At 38.3% G+C, this 19,626-nt stretch overlaps 1 protein-coding gene across 3 annotated transcripts in view; it reads right to left on the bottom strand.

The window, feature by feature from the left end:
* SCN7A (sodium voltage-gated channel alpha subunit 7) overlaps positions 1–17,587 on the bottom strand; it is a 97,418-nt gene extending 79,831 nt beyond the window's left edge. Inside the window, exons 1-2 of one of the 3 annotated variants that reach the window (XM_070070734.1) lie at positions 17,297–17,581; positions 17,063–17,187 (exon numbers count right to left, since the gene is read on the bottom strand). The gene's annotated coding sequence lies outside the window, so the exon portion shown is untranslated. Of the gene's footprint in view, positions 1–17,062; positions 17,188–17,296 lie in introns of all 3 variants that reach the window. The other 2 variants (XM_070070736.1, XM_070070735.1) reach the window with 2 other exon arrangements.
* Positions 17,588–19,626: the final 2,039 nt, after the last annotated feature.

The following is a 19,626-nucleotide window of genomic DNA, read 5'->3' as shown; positions in this document are numbered from 1 at the left end:
CCAGTGGATGGAAGAGACCCCTCTGTCTGTAACTCTGCTTCTCAAATAAATAAATAAAGCCCAAAAAAGTATCTGTGAAATACACAAAATCTTTAGATTAATAACATTTTTAAATAAAATAATGAAATAATTTAAAAATGTTTAAAATATTTCTGACCAATGGATAATACACACTCAGATCCTTTTTATTGTATATGACTTACTGGATATGTCAACAATTTAGGTTTTGGTAGAGAAACAGCCTAGCAAAAATAAACAAAACAGCTAACATCATGAACTCTGAAATTAGAAGGGCATGCACTCAAAATCCCCAAATCTAATCCTGATACGATGAGGGGCTTCAGTCACATTATTTAATGTCCTTGTACTTGTTTTCTCTGTCATAATATTGAGATTTCTCCTTGGATTAAATAAGGATAATATAAAATAATATGAATTAAAATACATACTTCAATGATTGGCAAATAATATTTGGGAAATAAACATGAATTTTTAATTTTGATAAAATCAGAATTGTGGACCAAATCTAAAACATATAAGAGAAATATGTATAAGAGTTAAAATTCAGACTAGAATAACCCACTTGTACCAGTATAGTAGAGAAGATATATGCTTTTGTATCACAGAAAAGTATAGGGGAGGGGCTGGTGCTGTGGCATAGTGGGTAAAGCTGCAGCCTGCAGTACTGGCGTCCTATATGGGTGCCGGTTCAAGTCCCGGATGCTCCACTTCTGATCCAGTTCTCTGCTATGGCCTGGGGAAGCAGTAGAAGATGGTTCAAGTGCTTGGGGCTCTGTGCCTACATGAGACCTGGAAGAGTCTCCTAGCTCTTGGCTTCAGATCAGTTCAGTTCTGGCTGCTATAGCCATTTGGGAAGTGAACCAGTGGATGGAAGACACCCCCCGCCCCGCCTCTGCCTCTTTCTCTCTGTTATGCTATCTTTCAAATAAATAAATAAATCTTTAAAAGAAAAAAAAGAAAAGTACAAGGGGTTCACTTAACACTAATTGCAACACCAATCAATACTGCTGTGTGTCTGCTAAGACAACTAATATGAGCTTTGTCCACGTGGAAGGGAGATGGAGGAGCCAATCTTTTTCTACTCAGCTATAACCCACAATCATCACCCAAAAAGGGTTTGTACAAAAACTGAGATTCTTCAAACGGGACCAGAATGCTGAGTAAAATAAAATGCCACCATACACAGAGAAGGTAAGAGAATGTGTATAGTTTGAGGCAGAAAAGATCCAAATGAAACCTCATTGTTTCCAAGTATCTGAATGATTCTAATAAAGAAGGGAAATTAGACTTTGTCACAATTCACAAAAGATGAACTCAGGTCATTTAGCTGAAGCCAGAACAGATTTGGATAAAGAAATAATGACCCATCTAAATATCTGTCAAACATGGAATGTCGATTTGGGCATCAGAACTTCTACTTTCCTCGCTAGTAGTGTGGAAGTATGCACTTGTTGACAGTAGTATTGGATGATATCAATGGGACCAAATGCTGACTGGTAGCATTAAAACCTTAATATTTTGTAACCTTCTTATGTAAAGTTCCTTGGATGGAATTTGTTGTGCAATATTACATAATTTAAAAATTTGCACTTTACTATTAGCTAAAACAAACTCATTCAGCATTGAATTAAAAAGCCTTGTATGTCTTTTCAGATAACAATTAAAGTAATTCTTATGCTTCATATTTTGAGATCAATTCTGATGGTTAATAAACATTATTAAGTTTGTATATGTTAAGAATAATTTTCCATAAGGGGTGGATATTAGGTTTGCTGATGAAAATGTCTGTATCTCATGTCAGACTACTTGGGTTCAATTCCTGGTTCTGTCTCCTGATTGTGTTCCCCACCAGTGCAAACCCTTAAAGGAAGAAGGTGGTGGCTCAAATATTGGGTCCCTGCTTCTCTCATGAGAGATCTTGATTTGAGTTTCATTCTCCCAGCTCCAGCCTTGGACATTGCAGGCATTTGGGAAATGAGTCAATGGATGGGAGCTCACTCTCTGTCTTTTTTTTCAAGGGAGAAAAGGAATATTGTCTCTCAGAGTGTACATCCCACATTGGGGCACCCGAGTTTTGAGTCCTCGCTCTGTTCCTGATTGCAGCTTCCTTGGCAACAGCTGACAATTCAACTAAGTTTGGTCCCTGTCACCAAAATAAAAGACCGGGTTTGAGTTTCCGGCACCTGGCTTTGGCTATTGCAGGCATTTGGGGAGTGAATCACTGGATGGGAGATCTCCTTGTCTCTGTTTCTTAGATCTTCAAGTAAATAAAGTGAAAGTAGAATTGGCCACATTTCTACAAAACAAAATCAATGTGACCATTATTGAAAATAATTCAGACATCTTTCACTGAAATCTTAGGATTCATTTTGTCAGCCAATCTTATTGAATCACCCAAATATAAACCCCCCTTGCTTTTTCTGTTACCACCTCATAGTAAAATCATCTTTGATTCCTCCATATTTTTCTACCAACCAACTAAGACAGTTTAAAACATCACTCAATGGGGCTGGTGCCATGGCTCATTTGGTTAATCCTCCACCTGCAGCGCCAGCATTCCATATGGGCGCCAGGTTCTAGTCCCGCTGGCTCCTCTTCTAGTCCAGCTCTCTGCTGTGGCCCGGGAAGGCAGTGGAGGATGGCCCAAGTGCTTGGGCCCCTGCACCCGCATGGGAGACCAGGAGGAAGCACCTGGCTCCTGGCTTCGGATCAGCGCAGTGCACCAGATACAGCAGCCATTTGGGGGGTAAACCAACAGAAGGAATACCTTTCTCTCTGTCTCTCTCACTGTCTAACTCTACCTGTCAAATAAAAAAATCACTCAAGAATTATTTTCTTCCTGAATAAAATTTGGAATTTCTCACTTAACCCCACAAGGTCTTAAAGATTATATATGATGCAGAAATTCTAGGCCACAACACTGGTTTCATTGGTACTAATTTTCTCTCTCAACCTAGTCACTTATTCCAGAAAATACTTTTCAGTAACAATTTTGATGTTGAAAGAAATCAATCCTGGGTTGTTGACTTGATGAATGAATTGATAATGGGTATTGTCTTCTATAACATTGCAGAGAAATGCAACTACTTATCAAATGGAGCTGGCATTTATAGATGGTCAAGTGCATAAATTATTAATCATTAAACCATAATTCAGTAAAAGAATTTCTGTAGGGAATTTATATAATATGGTCCAGGCACTATGCTTTCCGGTGAGCTATCTTCATACAGCTCTAAGGTCTACAAAGCATAGAAACATTAATAGTTAATCTGCCCATTAGGCTGCCTTTCTGAAAAATTGAATAGATAAAGTAAGCTTTTGGCAATTTTTTTTTTCAAAGTCAATTCAAACTTGGACTCTAATTTAAAGTTCTGGCTGTAGCAATATTTTATATTGTTGATTGAAGAAGAAGCCATTTCCCTTGGATATAAGTTGAAAGTTATAGAACCAGTAGAATCCTCAAGAAATGGGCTAATGCTTATAGAGAAAAATTCTTTTCAAAGCAAATTTAAAATTTGAGTATTAACATTTTAATAGTTATGCAATTATAATTATGCTACTTACTGAATATCAGTCATGAGCCACTGCACTAAATCTAAGTGTAGTATCACATTTTCTCACATATCCTTCTTGTGCTTACCACTGTACAGATGAGGAGTCAGAACTTGATAAGTTTCATGATTTCTCCATAGTTATATGGGGAAATAAATGCTAACTCATGTTTTATAAATGCATATGAATGTCTTTTATGTACCATAAAAATACAAATATTTTGTATATATTTTAGACAAATGTAAATGTTTATAACTCACTTGCACTACTTTAAAAATGTCTAAAAACTCGGGAAGCCTCAGGAATAGCTTAGCCACCACCTGCATCACTGAATAACTGACAGGTTGATCTCAGGTGGGATTATATAGACTTTTTTAATGTAAATGCTGCCAAAGGAAGATATTTTCCTTTTTGTGAAATTGAAGTTGAGCAGTGTAGTGGACATTAACTCAGAGGAAACAAGGTACTGCCTAACATTTGAAATATACTATCTTCCTTTAAGAAATCTGCTATTGTTGGGGGAGACCTTCTGCAACAGACATGAAAGGAAGGGCCTCTCTTATACCCACTTATGGATGTAAGAAGTGACCAAATGACTTTGGGTAAGCCACTCAAATAAAGTAGCTCAAGATTTCAAATTTGGATCTAAGGACACAAAGTGAAAGGGGTCATAGATAATCCATTTTTACAAGAGAGGTAGAGGCTTCAGCAGCAACTTGGAGAGCAACAGTAGCACTGGAGCCATTGGCAGTGTCCAGATGTTTCTGATGGAAACTTAGATCTTTAAGGAAAGAAGGAATAGAATGAGAAACAAAAAATACATGAGAAAACATTTTTAAAAGTCATATTATCTAAAAATGGGATTCTTCTTCAAGAGAATAGATTAATAATAAAAATGGTGGCATATTTACATAACAGAATATAATTCAATATCAAAATGAATGAACTGGTCCGGCACTGTGGCGTAGTGGGTAAAGCCATCATCTGCAGTGTTGGCATCCCATATTGGCGCCAGTTCGAGTCCCAGCTGTTCCACTTCCCATCCAGCTCTCTGCTATGGCCCGGGAAAGCAGTAGAAGATGACCCAAGTCCCTGGGACCCTACACCCGTGTGGGAGACCCAGAAGCAGCTCCTTACTCCTGGCTTTGGATTGGCACAGCTCCAGCCATCGCGGCCAACTGAGGAGTGAATGAGTGGATGGAAGATCTTTCTTTCTGCCTTTCCTTCTCTCTCTCTGTAACTCTGACTTTCAAAATAATAAATAAATCTTAAAAAAAAGAAGTACCATTTTGTTCTAAAACTGTGCATATGCAAGAAATTTGTTCCATATATTTATATATATGTATAAAAGAAATTTTAAATACTTTATCATAAATGTTTTGGGAATCAAAGTTTACTTTTGAGGCTAGATTGTGTGAAGTCATATTGGATTTTACTACTTTCTAACTGTGACCTTAGGCAAGGCACTCGCCCTCTCTATGCCTCTGATTCCTCAACCATAAAATAGGAATAATAACAGTACCTACTTCTTAGAGTAATTCAAGCACCTGCCAGGTACTACGCATCATTAGATATTATTTTTAAAATTATTTAACCCTAAAACCACTCTATTTTATATTTAACTATCTTTTTAGTAGAAAATAATTACCATAAGTACTGAAATTTACAGAAAATGTATAATATAATTTCTTACTGATAATTCAAAGTACTAATAATAATCTAGTATAATGATCATCTGCAACATTCCTAAAGAATTTTAGGGCACAAAGTTCTCTGCACTTCACATTGTCTTCTGCATTACTTACTTGTCTTTTATCAACAGACTCAGATGTTATTCTTGCTACTTTTAATTTGCTTGTTTCTATCTTTTTCTTCAAAAATTATCTCTAACTTACCATGTTTAAACACAATAATGAAAATTTTAATGGCATTCCAAAATGCCCAATGCAAAATATCAACCATACTATAAAAGTTGCAGTTGTTCAAGAACCACAGCCCTCCTATCCTCTCCTGCAACCTGACATCCCGTTATTTTCTTGAAGGGTTAAACGTGATAGATTATAACTCCTGGATAGTCAACATGGTAATAATAATCTGTCCACAGATGCCCAGATTCTAGTTAGGGATAGAAGAAACTGATGTTATTCTTTTTGTTATCAATGTAATCCAAAAACTTGTCACAATTATTATGTAATGATTTCATCTCCCAAGAGTAGAATGATTTCTATGTGGGCAGACTGATTGAATGGCAGTCTACTGGATAGATCTAATATCTCATAGAAAATAGTCATGAATACCAGGGAATATACAAGCTATAGTCTCTGAAACTGACTCAGGCTTCCCTACAGTTGTTGGATAACTAGCTTATATTTCGATTTTCACTGTATTTGCATCCCTTAAGTATGACTGTCAGTTTCTTTATTCTAACTCTTTCTTGTCCCTGACATGGTTTTAGTCTTTCCAAATTTTAATAAAAAAATGATTTTTGACTCATATCTTTCGATTCTTTGCAGTTGTGCCCATAATTCAGTCAATTTTGGTTAAAATGTCTGCCTGATCTAAGGTGGTCTTATTGTCCCACTTGTAAGCTTTTTGTGACCCCCAATTTCCAGATTGTGTAACTCCATCCTTCTTTATTTCTCTTGTCCTAATCACTCTCAGGCCCTTGGAACATTTTATTGGAATATGCTATCTTAGAGAATGAAGTTGTAAAAGGTGAAAGATGTATGCATTTTGAAGAGAAACAGGAGTATTAAAGTTGTAAAGAAATATGTTTCTCCATAAAATAAGCATATACATTGTTTTACAATATAGTATAAGTTTTTATTTCAGATATGTTATAGTGAGCTCTGATTTTTTTATCCAAAAGATTGTTCATAAAGTTCTTTCAGCTATAAACTATATGGTAATAAGCTGAACCAGGTTGTCATGCTTTTGACATTCATTTATTTAGTAGTTATTTGGGGAACATATATTTAATAAGTGTCAAGCACAGTACCAGGCAGCAGCATTAGAATCATTAATAAAATACAGTCACAGAATTCAAGGACAAGGGAAAAGACATTTAGACAACTAAAAACCAATTCTTACACTGTGCATATCTGATAATGATCAACATTTCAAGAGGAACAGAGATTGAAATTGAAATCATCCCAAGGGGCCAGTGCTGTGGCACAGCAGGTTAACACCCTGGCCTGAAGCGCCAGCATCCCATATGGGCACCCATTCAAGACCTGGCTGCTCTACTTCTAATGCAGCTCTCTGCTATGGCCTGGGAAAGCGGTGGAAGATGGCCCAAGTCCTTTTCTCTGCACCCATGTGTGAGACCCGGAGGAAGCTCCTGGCTTTGGATAGGCACAGATCCGGCTGTTGCGGTCTATTGGGGAGTGAACCAATGGGTGGAAGACCTCTCTCTCTCCCTGCCTCTCCTCCCTGTGTAACTCTTTCAAATAAATAAATAAATCTTTAAAACAAATAAAATCATCCGAAACACTGGTGGACCAGGATTCTATCTACTGTCCATCAAATTGTCCAATAATCTGAGAACAATGAATGTCTCTCTTCTTGAGGAAGGGAGCAATATAAAACATTAATCTTCAGGACAATAGTCAACTTGCAGCAGTCAGATTAAAAGTTTACAGGGTGCCAGATAACCACACCAAATCTCCCTATCTGCATCTGAAAGCCAATTTACTAAGAGCAATGAACATATAGGAGCTTACTGGTGGTCAAAATACCAGATCAGTTGAAAAGAGATCCTCTCAAGGGTCTCTTGCCTCACCAAGAAACCCCTGATAGTACTGATAAGGCAACAGGAAGAGAAGTGGCCAAGAACACAGTGAAGTTGGTTCAACTTTAAATGTTCCCACCTGAAGATAATGAAAGTCTTTGGCTCCCTACACATGAGCTTGGGAAACTGTAGTAATCCAACATTCTAAACCCCTCACTATGCCCATTGTCTCCAGATGTTCTCAAAACCGCTGCTGCTCTATGAAGTCATTCTAGGATTTCTGAAGTATCCCTTGTTATCCCACCAAAATGAGCAAGTTGTAAAAGAGCCAGGATTTTCTTAGAATTCTATTTCTGGTTGATGCAATCTGTCAGATCCTTGACCAAAAATTCCTGGCCAGTGGCCACAAGAGAATTTAACAAGGAAAAGGAAAATATTCTCTTCTCCTTTCCATAGGAACACAAAGGAGTCATTTTCATGCAACTAGATGGACTCAAGACTTTAATTTAAATTTTTTGTAAACATTCCAGAATCAGGTCCATCCCTGGAGATCTTGTGATCCTTTCAGAACCAGCTGACCACTCGAGTGTCCTCCTAATCTGTGCTTTGACTATTGGATTTCCTTGAACCTTCATTGTTGTCCAGCTTCTTGGCACTGGAACAAGGACCACAGATTCATAAACTATACACTAAATCTACAACCAGATAGAAAAGTTTCAAACATTTTGTCATATATGGCCAATCATAAACTCAGGCACCTCATCTGGCTCTGTGTAAGGTTAGATGGATGCAAAGCCTTAACATTGTAAAAGACTCTGAGAAGCTAAACAGATGGGACAAGGCCAAATCTGTAATGCATAAGACCTGGAACCTCTACGATGATAAAACTGGTGAAAGGAGGGCAGCCTCTGGTGAACTCCCTGGTGCTGAGAGCTGTAGAGAACTCAAATCCTCTCAGTGCAGTGGTTTTGAATCCTCCTTGCTTCTGACTGCATATCAGAAATCTCCTAGGGCTAATAATGAAAATCTAGGACTTGGTGGGACAACTTGGCTAGGCTATTCAGAATATCTTGGGCTGTGATCCCTGAAGATGAATCTGACGCAGTCTGAGAGGCAGAAAGATCCCTTCATCTGAAGAATGGCACTTCACCCAAACACCCTCATAAAACGGACACATCATTATATTCTCTTTGATTGTTTTTTCTCATCTGATTTTCTGAGTAGGAGCAATGAGGCATCTACCAGAATTGCTGAGGAAAATATGTTTCACAGCATGCCTTCTCCAAAAGATACATACTCTTCACCACTTTGGGCCTCTGCTTCCCCTTAGCTCTCTGGCTTTCCTCATTCTTTGAGTGCCTGTTTGGCAATGACTTTCCATTTTCATTTAGGCAACAGAGATCCTGGTACAAGACAGCTATAAACTCTGAAACCAAAGATACACAGTTGGGACATCCACCTTTTCTTGTAGCTCCCACTAAACTTGGGGATAACAACTCTATCCTTTGCCTTCTACCTATCCTCTCCTTTCCAAACCATTCAATCTCATCTTTAAGTAGTGTGATGCCAAGTATCTGGTTGAAGATTATTTATGATGTCCTCTTTCCTTGTCAAAATTCTCCTGAGCTGGGTGATGAGTTTCATGGTTACCCCATCAGTGAGTCAATGGTAGTCCTCTCCATTCTAAGCTCCCAGGGTAGAGGCCATGCCAACAGTATTCTGTATCTACAACTTAAGCTGCATTTTTTTTTAAGAAAATGTGTGTAGGGATGAAAGATGACACAGAAGTTAATATTTTTCTTCTACTACTTGCAAATGCTACCCCTGTCCCTTAGTTTGATTCCTAGAACAGAGCATGCCAGTAATGCAGTCAGGCTCTGGAGACAGAGTCTCCGCAAGTAGGGGATGGAGTCACACATACTTTCTTTCCATCTTCGGAAAATGAAAATACAGAATCTAAATAATGCATCTTTATGCTTTCTGTAAAGCTGGAAGAGAAAGAAATGTTAGATTAGCTTTGCCAAAGAAACTGTAGGAAATTTTTTTTACAAGATACCTAATGAATTTCCAAAAAGACTTAGGCTAGCACAGAAGGATGCAGGCTACAGAGCAATATAGACAAATGAAGAATAAATAAAGCAAAATAAACAAATTAGGGCAGTGGATCCATTAAGCAATAATATCTCAAGTGCCTATTTACTCTGACATGAAATATGAAATAGGAATAAAATGGCATCTTAGTAGTTTTCAAACTATCTTGAAACAATGGTGCTCTATATTAGACCTGGATAATACATCAGTCCTATTGAACCAGTGGCATTCAAATAATCATAAAGAAAAATGTGAATAAGAAGCCCATGAAAACAAGTCAACATAGGGCTAAAAGGTACCAACTCCATGTAATGTAACATAGAGAATTAATGTGATCATTAAATAGAATCTAGATCATTAAGAATGTAGGAAATCATACCTGCTGACCAATTAAGCAATTTAGTGACCAATTTAGATGATCATTTTTATTGGTTGAGGCCACTTGACTGTACTTAATAGATACAAGACAGCTTATAGTTCATTTTTCCCACACTGCAAGAATACTCACAGTAAAATTCTCTGATGCAGGATTTTCTCATAGACCTCTCTGACTAGAATCCTTCTGCCCCCAACAGTTTAGAACTCAAATGATATGTGATGCAGTGCTTTTTTTTTTAAATGGGAGGCTATGCAAATATTATCATTGGCTTCTAGGAAGTAGAAGCCTGTAAGAAAAGATGACTGAAGCTAATGAGATTCTGAACTTATGTGGATAAATTTAAAACAATAATTTTAGTGGTAAAACTCTATAGAGACATAATTGAGACTCATCTCAATGAATGAGACCTTTCCAATTTTTAAAATTTAAGATAAATAAATTTCCAGTAATTCATACATACAGATTTAGGAACATAATGATATTTCCCACCCTACCCTATCTCTTGCCCATGCTCCCACACTTCCTCCTCCTACCTCTCTTATTCCTGTTCTTAATTTTTGCAATGCTATACTTTCAGTTTACTTTATACTAATAAGATTAACCCTACACTAAGTAAAGAGTTCAAAAAATAGTAAGAAGTAAAAAATACTGTTCCTCAACAGTAGAGGATGCCACAGAAGTGAATGAAACCTTCTACAAGCTAGGATACAGAGGCACCCAGCACCCTCATCTGGTTCAGGTAAGAGTTAAGTTGGTGCAGTTTTAAAGAGCAATTTGTTGGGGCTGGCGCCATGGCTAACTTGGCTAATCCTCCCCCTGCGGTGCCAGCATCCCATATGGGCGCCAGGTTCTAGTCCCGCTGGCTCCTCTTCCAGTCCAGCTCTCTGCTGTGGCCTGGCATGGCAGTGGAGGTTGGCCCAAGTACTTGGCCCCTGCACCCATGTGGGAGACCAGAAATAAGCACCTGGCTCCTGGCTTTGTAGTGGCCATTTAGGGGGTGAACCAACAGAAGGAAGACCTTCCTCTCTGTCTCTCTCACTGTCTATAACTCTACCTGAAAAAAGAAAAAAAAAGAGCAACTTGTCAATATTTTCCCTAATAAGTTATTTGTACTCATTGGTTCAGTAATTAAACTACCTAATGAAAATTCTTGAAGTTTGAGAAGTCATATTTGTGAAAAGATTTATCATAGCATACTTTTAATTCCAACCACTAGAATCAACCTATTGACACTAAGGAGCTAATACCATAAATTCTACCATGTTACTATCATGGAATACTGGTCAGTAATAAAGAATGACAGATAGATCTATGCTCATGGAGGACTACCCAGTCAATCAACTACTAGGTGGAAAAACACAGTTGAGAACAACTTGCATCACCCATCTTCAAATAAAGTGGTTTTTAAATTTTTTCATTTAGTTGTTTTGAAATTTACAGATAACATTATGTTTTTAGTCTGTGCAATATAGTATGGAGTATATATATATATATATGTATATTCTTGAATGGCTGAATCTCACCAATTAACCGATATATTACATCACACAGATATTATTTTGATAGCACATAACAATCACTCTCTTTGCATTTTTAAATAACATAATATATGGTCAATTTATATTGTCATTAACTATAGTCACCTTTTTGTACCACAGATCTCTTTAAATTTATTCCTTTTATCTAACTTTAGTTAGATATTCCTAGACCAACATCTTCCCATCCCCTCTACATACCTCACCCTCCCATCGCTATCAACATACTCTCAGCTTATTATATACACAGAGCTATATATGCTAGTGTGTGCATGCTTCACCTACTAGAAGTTAATAAGCCTTTATTTCTATAGGAAGAAAGAAAAAGGGCATCAAGATTCTATTGTTTTCAGCTAATATTTCTGTACTACTTAAGCAGAACTCTTCATGTATGTCTATTACCAAAACACAGAGATGAACGTTTGTACACTGAAGCTTTGGGTATAAAGTACAGCTTGGTTGAAATTGCAACAATCCCCCTGGAATTCTACAGCCATTTCTGTGGATGGATGCTTTTTAATTTCCTCTTAACTCACTTGATTTTCTGCTTTTGGATTATTTTTCCACGAGTTATTTACTTACACATTAGTTTTGATATCTGATACCTATTCCAGTATGCATCCTTTCAGACAGTTTGTCTAGCTTAACAATTCACTTTTGCAACCTTGTTCTTGGGCATGGATTCTACACACAGCCATGCCATGTTCTGTTCTCAGGTCATCTCATTTTGGCTTCCTGTCTGATTCCTCAATATATCAACAATTCTGGTTTCAATTCTCTCACTCTGACAATTTCAGCCAACACATCCCTAGACTATGTTATCTTGTGGAAGAAATTGTAAATAAGCAGCTTTATCAAAAAAATAAGTATGTGTTGCCTATTTTATAAAATTTTATATATGATAAAAACAATTGTATATATTCATGGGGTACAATGTGATGATGCATGCACATACATATTGTGGGATGATTAAATCAAACTGATCATTACAACCATAGCACACATACTTATCATTTACTTGTGAAAACATTCCAAATCTGCTATTTTAATAGTTTTGAAATACAAAATACATCATTAGTTAGCTATTGCCACCATACTGTGCCATATATCACTACCCGAAACATGGTATACTTTGACCAACATTTCCCTTTCCCTCATCTACGCCTCTTCTCTGAGCTTCCAGTAACTTCCATTCTCCTCTCTACTTCTGCGTTTAGCTTTGGAAGTTTCCACATGAATGAGATCATACAGCCCAGCTGATCCAGTCCTCTGTGTCTGTGGGTTCTGCATTCATGGATTTCATCAAATGTGGTTCAGAATTATGCAGAAAAAAATGCATTTGTACTGATCATATATTTATTTTCTTGTCAATATCCCCTAAAGATACAATATACGAACTCTGTAGCACTTATATTGTGTAAGGTATTATAAATAACCTAGAGAGGATTTAAAGTATAAAGGAGATATGCAAAAGGTTAAATAAAAATATCACATCATTTCATATAAAAGGATTTGAACATTCTCAGATTGTGGTATATAGTGGGGGTCCTGGAATTAACCCTCCAGAGGTACTGAACAGCTGTATTTGTCTTTTTATCACTTAGCATAATGTCCTCCAGAATCATCAACATTGTCACAATAAGTGTTTATTCAAATAAATTGAAGTCAGTACACCAAAGAGATATGCAAGTTCATTGCAGCATTATTTATAACAGCTAGATATGGAACCAACCTAAGCTTCAATCAGTGAATGAACCTAGAGACCATCATGCTAAGTGAAAACAAAAAACAATCATTTTTTTCTTCATCTTAAAAAAGAATAATTTTTGTTTTTGTGATGTTATTTGTTTTGGTTGTGATTCTTAAGAATTTAAATTTAGGCTTCTACCCTGAATTAAATAACCAGGATATCACCTAGTATGTAAATAAGCACCAGCAAAAACCAAGGAGACATGTCCCCTCTCTTCTCAAAGTGAAAAGTCCTCTTTGGAGAAACAAACTCCCTGCAAAGTGTAATAAATTTAGATTCTAGCAATGGTTCATGACAATCAGGAGCTGAGGTCTTTGCCAGTGACTCCTTTTCAGGGAGGATGAGTGCAATCATGCACATTCAGAAAGGCACAGTCAATCTATACTCCTTACTAGAAGAGTGGACAGACACATGACAAAGTCGGAGACCAGCACCCATCTCAAAGTCACACGCAAGAATGATTTCAAGGAAAGTTCAGTGAAAATGTGGAGGCTTGGAGAGGATACACAGGACATTAATACTTGGTAGAAGATGCAGTCTCACTACGGTGAGCCATTGTGACTGACCAGACAGCAGAGACAGGGAAGGGTCCCAGAAACGAAAAAGAAAACTTCTTTGTTTTCAATACATTAATTTCAGCTTCCCTATGAAACTCCATGGTTCACTAACAGGGTTCCTTGTTCTGTGATATGATGGAAACTTCCACGTTGTGCATGTCCAGTACACAAAACAAGCATGTTGGGGAAAAGTCAGAATCTCTCTGTTCGTTCAAGCTAACTATTCTTATGACCCTTGTCAGTCAGACCCTTGTCAGCCAGAAGCCAAGAGAAGCCAGAGCTCAAAAGAGAGGAATCCACTGTTGCCCCTATTTGTGTCACGCAAAGGAGATTCTGTCATGAATGTAACTTGGATACTCACCAGCATCACAAGAGCTTTTTTGATCTATAGTTTTAGATGCCACTGGATCTACAAAACACATCTTTTCAAATTTTTTTTTTTTTTTTTTTTTTTTTTTTTTTTTACTTATGATTCTTCCAACATTTATTTTCACAAAAGTAACAAAAACACACACAAGGAGGAAAAAAGTTACCCATAGGATACAAAAGTACCAGCTTTCTTATATTTACTGGAATCCTGGAGACCTCTTACAGAGTCTGTATGCTTTTCCAGGAATCCCCCCCTCCCAGAAACCACTCTCAAATATGGACCCAAATGTACAAACCCACACCTTAAATGGGAGTGCAACTAGAGAGAAAATCGCAATATAATAGAGTGAACATGACTCTGAGTGTCAAAAATAGGGCTCTGGGGTCCAGGGAAGAGAGCAGATAGGGATTGGAGACAAAATTAGAACCAGTAATCTGGTGCTTAGAGCATGAAGCCTCTGGGAAAACTCAGAGAATGAGAGGTTGGTGGTCTGGGAGGTTTGCTCTACTGTTTAAAGCAGAAAGGATGTAATATAGTACTCAACACAACATTTAATCAGGGGACAGCGGTCCCTAAATCAGTATCATCTGCTATTGTAGTTTAAAATCCATCCCAATCTCAGACATTTCTGTCAAAATTTCTATCTGAGAGGCTTCAGTTTCAGTGTTTCTGTCAAGCTCTTTGATGCTGATGCAACCAGACAAGTATGTGATTTGCACTACATTCAGAGGTATCCTGTCCACACAGCTAGTGATCCTAAGCCAACACCAGGCCAACTCAACCCAGTTAGAGAGACCACACAGACAATAGGGATGTCATTATCTAGGGCTATTATAATGGAGTGTACCAAGATGGAGCCAGGTTTTTTAAAAGAGTAATTAAACAAATGCATGGAAATCACAATTTTAGCTGGGTCAGGAGATATGCATGAGCTGAAAAATTCTCCTAAAAGCTTTTGGATAAAAACTTTTCCTTTTACTTCAGAGGCTCCCTCTTTGACTGTTACTAAGATGAGATATACTTACCTGACATTGGTTAACCCACACTAATAGAAGGGGATCAAGGCAGAGAAAACTAAGTCCCATGTGACCATAGGTGACTGAGCACCACTGACAGCTGGTGGAGGTGGGCAAGGGTTACGGACATCTCTGTCACAAATAGCTCAAACTGCTATAGCCTATTGGGACAAAATGGGATCAGGCTCCCAGAAACCAAAGAGTGTCCCTTTTAGACGAATGCTTCCATAACCAACTCTTAAGAGAGGGTCCAACATGGTAGTAGAGAGATCTAGGTTCGTCTCTGATTGCCCAGTTATGATGCAAATGTTATGCCAGAGAAATCTGGAACTAGGTTGTATTAGGACAGTTCTTTCCTAAGTGAGGGATTGAGGAAAATACAGTTGTTTTTTTAACTGTTTGTTTCTAGGACGCATAGCCATGTATTCATTCTACTTGGGCAAAATCAATGAGAATATATGTCAACTACCTTTCCAAAATTTCTACTGCATTAGACTATGGAGACAATGCCCAGTTCCTAATTCTTTGCTCTATCTTCAGTTCTCCAATGGAGACTGATTCAGCAGCAGGTCCAGGGGCCCAACTGTGTTATCTGGGATCTACTGGGCCCTTTTCCAGAGCCTATGTCCATCTTAAGGTCTTTCTTCCACCACTTTAAACATGTCCATGGAAAACAATGGACTCACTCTACCTCTTTCCTGAGTGCAATATTTTAAGAAACCTCTGCAGTTAAGAGTATTTATGACTAAATTTTGATTTCTCCTATTATTAATTTGCAGAACAAATAAATTATGCAATATCCAACATACTTAATAATTTCATTCCCAAGAAGTGGAACCCCACACACACCCCTAAAACAACATTTAAAAAGACAAAGGAGGCAAAGCATATTTGGACAATTTACAAGAATGTTTGAATATGAGTGTCTAGCCATGGCGCATCCTTTTTAAGAATGGAGGTTAAAATATACTTTAAATTGTACAGCTGGCAAAAAATAAACTTGAATTTGACTTCCTCTTGGTTATTCTAGAGAAGCATAGGAAAGCCTTCTTTATTCTCATATTGAATTTGATTTAACATGCAAACCAGAATGGTAGATAGAAACTGAGTTATTCCTTAATGCAACCAACAGTTATACATGATATTTCTTTCACAAAACATTTCATGTAATATCTGTCAGTTAATCCTTAGAATTTTTTAATATATCATGTACAGATAAGAAAAACAAAGCTTCATCAACTGAAGCAGTTTACTTCATCTGCACACAAATGGAAATCAAGTATTACAATTCTAAATTCCAAAGTCTCTTTCATTGTATTTCCAGCTCATTTGTTGATTAGCCTGGTAACCTCACCAAATGACTTCATATAAACCTTATGTTTCTTATTTGTAGAATTAGTAGCTAGATTATGAAACCTTTGGTCATAGCAAGTTTGCTACCCAGGACTCAGTTTATTACAGACTCTCCTCTCCTTCAGCTTTGCCATAATCTACTCTCTTGAACGATAATCAGGAGGAACCTCTCAAAAAGCAATGCCAAATGCCTTTCATTTCAAGATATTTTTCTGACCAATATCCACACTTGATTCCATCATTTCCATTAATGAAGGGCCTTCAATCTATTATTCACATGGATTCATCATTTGTTCTCTTTTCATCAATGTCTCAAGTATTGGAGGTAACATAACTAGAGTCACATCATCACTTCTAAAACAAAACCTCCAGAAGGTATGCATTTTCACAGTTTAAAAAAACAGGAAAAAGAAAAACCAAATCCTCACTGCCCTATTGCTGCAAACAATACCTATGACTACCTGTTTAAACTGAGCATTTCCAATGATATCGATGCCTCTACTTTTACATTGGCAATTCTTACGTGAAAAGCACTGACCTTGAAATCACTAAAGTACTTAGAATGAAAGAAGAAATCCATTGGAAAAAGCATACTTCATTTTGCTTAACCTTTCATTCCTTCTACACTATCTTTGTGTCACATAATACAAGTCATATAAGGTTTCTAGAAATAGTATACTCAGAGAGAATCTTGGTTTAGCAGCTTACCTGGTGGGATGAGATAACTGACCGCACACTCAGCATAGAGCAAACCCCACAGACCACTGCTGCTCTCAGAATAGCTCTCTTAACTCATACCCAGAGTCTTCAACTTCCATCCTCCTGTGGGGACCCTAAGGGTGTGCAGGGGGTGGGGCAGATTGGGGGGTGGGAAAGGCAGGCCGCAGATGGTGCCTATCACTTTCCTGGGGCTGGGCGTGACAGCAAGAAAAAGGCACTTACTTGCTACCAAATGACAGGTCGCCACCAGCACCTAAGGGACCCCTGAGAAGCAGGGCTCCTTGGAGCTCTGGCCTCCTCCTGGGCTTCCCTCTCTTCACAGATCCCTCTGGTTTCCTGAGTTCTGATTGCTTAGAAGGTGTTGCTCGGCAGGCAGGCGTCTGCTCCCTACAGGGGCTAACACTCAGGCCACAGCTGAGCCCCACTGAATTACCAGCTGCAAAACCAGTCACCGGGTGGCTTCCCAAGACTGACCCCAGACCCGCTGCCCAGATGCCAAGTGGAGCCGCGCCCGCCGCTTGAAAGCTGTTTTTGTCTCCTTCCCACGTCCCCCCTCCCCTCTCCCAGCCACGCCACTCTCTCCCCCGCCCTCATCCCCAGGCCAGTGCGAGACTTCAGCCCGGATCGGGCGTGGGCGGGGAGATCTTGATGGGATCCGCTGCGGAGGCAATAGCAGCGGCAGCTGTGGCGTCTGCTCTACCTACCTGGACGAGGAGGGGCGAGAGATTCGGGGATTGGTGAGGAGGAGGGAGCTGAGATAACACTAGGAGGGTTTACGGTAATTAAGAGAAAAGCCATAGAAGAGCCGGCTGCGGTTAAATTGGGGAGGTGGGTAATGAAAAGCATGGTGAGGAGAGGGGAAGAGAGGAAGGCAGCACAGTTAGGCTCTGTATCTGCAGTTGTTTCTCTCTCGCCTTGCCTCGCTACCCCTCTGCAGCTTACAGGGGCAATTGTCAACGTGCAACATCGCAATCTGGACAGGGCTGTGATGACTGTGTGCTGTTGTGTGTGCAGGTGTGTAGCTGTTAAGGAAGAGACAGCTAGAGCTACTATAATCTCCTACCTCCAGATTTCTTTCCTACTCTGGTGATTTGAAACACAAGAGATAGAGGAAAAATTGTGCATACTTTTAAAACCTGGGGAACTACAGTGTAGTTTTGTAGGAGAAGGGAAGAGGGGTGCTGGGTCTTTTCCAAAAAGGAGTTTGGAAAAATTGTTGCCACACCACAGAACATTCATTCTCTAACCCTTTTATCAGACAGCACGTTATTTAATCCAAAAATCAGCATATCTATAAATAACAAGAAGTTTTAAAGCATTTAATCCAATACCATCCTTACACTTAAAAAAATCAGGAATGATTATTTTGCAGAATCAAGCACCCACTCGTGTTCTTTTTCTCTCTTCAGGCTTTTTATTTTTACCTTCACTTTTCAAAGGTCTTTTTAAATTTTATTTAAGGTATACAAAAAAGTATTCCACAACGTATAGTTTTCCAGCTTCACTTCTCCACACTGTGATGACGATGCAAGCATATTTTGTAGTGTGTTAGGACATTCCCCTGAAGCAATCATAACGAAGCATACTTTCTGAACTACTAAAATTCTATGCTCCTGGCAGTAAATTCAAATATAATATGAACTTTAGAAACTTAGCAATACTCATACAAAAAGCTTCAGTAAGGTATTTGGAAATAAGTAAAGAGAAGCATTGCTTTCTATGATGTGTAACACTGGCAGTCCCTCATAAGGTATTGCACAAAACAAGAGGCAAACACAAGGGAAACCAATGTAATGAGTCTCTAGTCTACGTTCAGCAACATTTCTGTTGTTCTGGAACAAATATTTTGCTATTACTGTTGGGTGACACTGCTGGGCTAGATCTGAAATATCTTGGTAATGTTTCTGCTCCTAGTAGTGAACTGAGAAACATAATCTCTTTCCTCCTCCTGCACTATCCAGCCCACTGAATTTCTCAGCCAAGAGAAGTGGTGGTTAGAGAGGCCCGTTTTCCACTCTTTTACCTTAAGAAACTTACAATCGTGTGTTCCATGTGCTTCTTAAGGGTATTCAGAAAAAAATGGAAGCTCTAAACCCCCATTCTCTGCCTTTTCAGGAGAAATCGCTATTTCTAACTAAACCTGAGCCAGTTGGCTTCCTGGGTTCATTACTTTCCTTGTAGCCTATTTAAATGCGGTTGTTTAATTCTAACCACACAGGTGTTACTGCAGGAAAGTACATGGACCTGGTGGTTTCATTCTCAATCCACATGAATACATCAGGGTTTACAAAACAATCTATTAAAAAAAAAAAAAAGACAAGAAAACAAGTGTTCCCAAACCTAAAAAAAATTTAAAAAATCAAATCTGCCTTTGAGTGAAAATATGTCCTCCAGCTCTACCATCCTTTTCCTTTTCTGATCATAATAATCTTCTGACTCTATGACTTTATTATTTATTAAAAATTTATTTTTTGGTTGGCAGTCTTCCCCTCCGTCTGAACTCTTGCTGTCATTCTTAATAACTCTTCATCTATTTGAATACAAGGAACATT

Source organism: Oryctolagus cuniculus, chromosome 3, assembly GCF_964237555.1.
Source record: "Oryctolagus cuniculus chromosome 3, mOryCun1.1, whole genome shotgun sequence".
Lineage (NCBI taxonomy): Eukaryota > Metazoa > Chordata > Mammalia > Lagomorpha > Leporidae > Oryctolagus > Oryctolagus cuniculus.
Note: the sequence above shows the minus strand (reverse complement) of the source record. Positions and strands in the feature narration are given on the sequence as shown.